We start from the raw sequence: 4,354 nt of genomic DNA on the forward strand, positions 1-4,354 counted from the left end.
TTTTTGTGGTACTGGGAATTGAACTCGGGACCTTGAGCTTGCCAGGCAAGCACTTATTCTATTGAGCAATCTCCCCGACCAATAGACTTATAAGGAGTTAGAAACTAAGAAATTATAATATACTCTTTTGCCAACTGTAACTCTTTTCCAAAAGAGAAAGAAGAAGGAAGACTTGCTTCGGTTGCTTCAGAGGATCTGCAGTCTTCCCTTTTACCTTAAATATCCATCTCCTGTCTTTGAACACAAACTCTTCACCCTTGTATTGCAGAACCTTCAGCTTCCTGAAACAGATGCAGAAGTAAGTGAGCTCCAGGCCAGGAGCTTTCAACCTTTAATTTGATCATTCAGATCTACAGCCACAAACAACACTTTTGTGCTCTTGCACAACTAACTCCGCACGTGGTGATTGTAAGGCTTATATATTAAATCTGTTTCTCCAGTGGTCACTAACTGATACATGAAAGTTGACAAATTCAGTGCTAGGCATGTCATAACACCTATGTTAACATTAACCAAAATCTCAATGAACAGATCCTTATGAAAGTTTGAAAATCTAGCATTTAGGCAGGAAGCCAAAAGTTTGAGGTCTATCTTAGCAATTTAATAAGATCTTATCTCTAAATGAGGACTAGGGGTACAACTCAGCATACATTATATCCTGGGCTCAGTTCTTAGTGTAAGGGGGGAAAATTAGTGCTTAATTTGAAATCTTTCCCTTGCCACAGAGTTAGAATTTATGGCTCATATATTAAAATCTTGAATTTTGGGCTAGAGGTACAGCTAGTGGTAGACCACTTGCCTAACATGTGAGAGGCTTTGGGTTCAGTCCTCATCACTAAAAAAAAAAAGTTGAGTACTAAAAAAAAAAAAAAGTTGAATACTAAATCTAGGTGCGGTGGTGCACACCTGTAGCCTAGCTACTTACAAGAGTCACTTGAATTCATGAGCTTCAGACCAACAAGAACTTGACTTGTGTTTGAATCTTGATCTAGTCTACTTCACGGTACTGAGGAAGTTATTCCAGTAGGAGGAGCTCTGATCAAGAATTTAAAAAGCACAGACATCCTAAGAGTCTTGCTTGGGGCAAGTCTTACCTTGTCCTTACTCTGCTCCCTGTATCATGGTAGAGAAATAAAGTATTGCTGCACACTATATATTATATTCTCCTGGAAAGTTGTATCTTATAGTAAAAGAGTTTAGTCTGGATTGCAGACTTAATTTCCACCAAGGAAAAAATGAATTTATATTATTTGCCATTATATTATTTTACGAAACAGTATAATTTCTGAATTTCTAAGCCTCTATACTTGAGGATTAAAAATTCTATTTATATATATTTCCTCCTTTAGATGTAACTGTGTAGAAGAATTTACAAAAACTTTCTCAGTCTCAGACCTCACATTTGCTGTTTTCACACTCCCCTTACTATAGCTATTATTAAAACAAACAAAACCATAAACAGTCCATCAGCAAGAAGCTTTTTATTCTAATACTGCTACCAAGCCCATGGGCAATCTACTATTGGGCTATATCCCTAACCTTTTTATTATGAGAATGAATGAAACTAAATTGTCTAGTGTGACCTCAAACTTGTAATAATCCTGCCTCTCTCCTGGACAGCTAGGATTACAGGGATTGTACTACCATTCCTGGCAAAAGTCAAGTTAGTTTAAACATCACAGGAAAAAGATTTAGTATTTTAGACTAAAATTAGTACTTTCCAAACCAACATCAGTATCCTAACATATGAACCATATGTAGATTTTTTTCTTAAAGCTCATTGCATGATGCCAACATTATGGTCTTTTACATTTTTGATATTTATCTCATAGTTGCTCTTGGAGTACTTCACTTAAAATGAAGTCAGAGAGAGGGGACTATCTCACTAATGTCTTGTTGCTAGGCAACTACTTTACTACATTTCTTCTATTGCTTAGGAGGTATGGAAAGGGTGGGGGAAAGTATGTACCATACAAATTGAATATATAGTGATTGATTTTTTTCTCTTTTCTCTTTTTTTTGGGGGGGGGGTGGGGAAATCAGTGTTTATTGAATGTAAAGTAACCCAGCCCCAAGGGGAAGAACGTTCCAAGGAGAACAGAGAATAATACAGATTAAATAACCACTTGTGGGGCTGGCCAGATAGCTTAGTGGACTAAAGTTCCTGCTTAGTGCAGGGACTGGGGTTTGATCCCTGGCACCTCAAGCCATGCCAGCCCCAGCCCTGGGATGCACTGAGATGGTAACTGAAACTGGGCGTGGTGGCACATGCCTGTAATCCCAGTGCTTGGGAGGCTGAAAACAGGAAGATCACTACGAGCCCGCCCCCAAAAACATTTTAAAAAATGCTAATATCCACTTGTGCATTCACTCTATTACACACACACACACACACACACACACACACACACACACGATCCAACTGCGACAAACATGTGCTTCCCCTCAGCCTGAATGACAGCTGGAAGAAGGTGGTTCCAGACTAGGGCTACAGGATGGGTCCCAATAGCAACAGTATTGTCCTTCACTACCCCTTGCCCTGCCCAAAGAGTTCCAAGGGAGCTGGGTGGTGCTCCTAGGATGTAGCTGGCAACTCTTTCCCACTCTGCCACAGACACTTCTTGGCTCAGATCTCATTCATGGCCTTTTCGATGGAGCATGTGTCCCTCTTATTGGCCACCGTAGGTCTTTTTGGCCTGTAGCACATAGGCTGCATCCTTGGCTCACCCCTTGCCAGTGAGGCGGCTACCCTCGTCCTTGTAGTCATCACCTGCTCATCACCGCAGGTCCCTGCCGGGCTGCCGCCTCCTCCTGCTGCTGGGCCAGCTCCTTTAGTTTCCACTTCTCCTCAGACATCTGGGGATCCCACTCCTCTCCACGGCAGTAGGATTCCAGCTCTTCATCTGAGGGTGCAAACTCCTTTTTGAAAATCATGACATAGCAATAGTCACCATCTTCCCCAAAGGAGAAGTATGTCAGGCCCACTACTTCCACCACATCATGCTCCTCTGTAGCTTGTTCCTAGGCTGAAACTTTTTTCTTGATCTGCCTTGAAGCGAAATCTGATACCTTGCATGAAATCTGATACCTCTTTCTCCATCCTTTCATGAAATTCCACGTCCTGTTGTTTCTCTTGCTCTTGTAGCTTCTTCCAACGGATAGCTTGTTCTCGGGCCTTGCACCATGTCCCCTGGTCACCAAGGCTGGGAGGTTTCTCCATAGAACTTAGGATGGAGCCCAGTAGGTCTGCCATCTTGGGAGTAACTGAGAGGGAGCAGTGTGTTTTAAAGAGAAAGGCAAAAATCTTAAAAAAACAGAATAACTTATAGGAAAACTATACAATTTATAGGCTTTGTATTATCTTATTTTTTCAAGCCATTTTCCTATTTCATCTTTTAGTCTTATTCAGAGAAATAAAATTAATAATTTAGAATTCTACTCTAGAGAAATAAATGTTAGTGTATACCTCCTCATCCTATACTGTTTGTCTCTGTCTGAGTTACTCTCCTCCTGTTGTGGGACAAATACCTGACACTCAAACTGAAGGAAGGAAAAGTTTATTTAGCTCACAATTACTGGAGGTTTCAGTCCATAGTCAGCTGGCTCCAAGGCAAACTGGCACATGGCAGAGAGCAGCCTTTCATGGCAGCGGCAAAGAGCAGAGAGCAAATGCAGGAGTAGGAGCAGCAATGGGTACAGAGAGCGAGTCTGTCTCCCTTACATTGCATTCAGGCTCTCTCCTCCAGACCAGGTGTAGACTCACCCATAACCCCAGCAGTACTCAGACCCATAATCCCAGCCTTGGATCATGAATTACTCACAAACTGTAGAACTGCACCTCAGTGACTGCCTGAGGCTTTTGGGGGACAAGTATACACAAACCATAACACTCTTAAAACTAAATATCGAAGACAAATATTTTTCTTATTACTTCAATAACTGATATTCATGTTTGATACTTTGTGAGTTTAGGGTTGCCAGCTGGATGATTTCCACTAGAGAAAGTTGTCTATAATTATATATACTCAGTTTATGAAGATTGCTTTAGTATGTGCTCAGAAAACTATTTATAGATATATATTTTTCATCTCATATTTTTATTTCTTAAAACAATAATTTAAACTAAAACTATGGCTAGGGGTATGGCTCAGTGGTAGAACTGGTGTGGTGTGTAGCATCTGAAAAGCTCTTGGTCCAATTGCCAGCACTACATAAATACGTGCATAGATACATACCTATAAAGAATGCTCATTATTGTAAGCAGCTAAAGATAGAATTCTTAGCTAGCACATATAGTCACTTTGGTTAAAGATCAAAGAACATAAGGTGAAACTTGCCTAAATGCTTTCTAACC

General features: G+C 40.6%; 1 pseudogene; it reads right to left on the reverse strand.

Annotated features, from left to right (window-relative positions):
• Positions 1-2,575: 2,575 nt before the first annotated feature.
• LOC101570620 lies at positions 2,576-3,253 on the reverse strand (annotated as a pseudogene).
• Positions 3,254-4,354: the final 1,101 nt, after the last annotated feature.

The sequence above is a fragment of the Octodon degus genome, unplaced genomic scaffold (genome assembly GCF_000260255.1).
Source record: "Octodon degus isolate 3935 unplaced genomic scaffold, OctDeg1.0 scaffold00024, whole genome shotgun sequence".
NCBI classification, from domain to species: Eukaryota; Metazoa; Chordata; class Mammalia; order Rodentia; family Octodontidae; genus Octodon; species Octodon degus.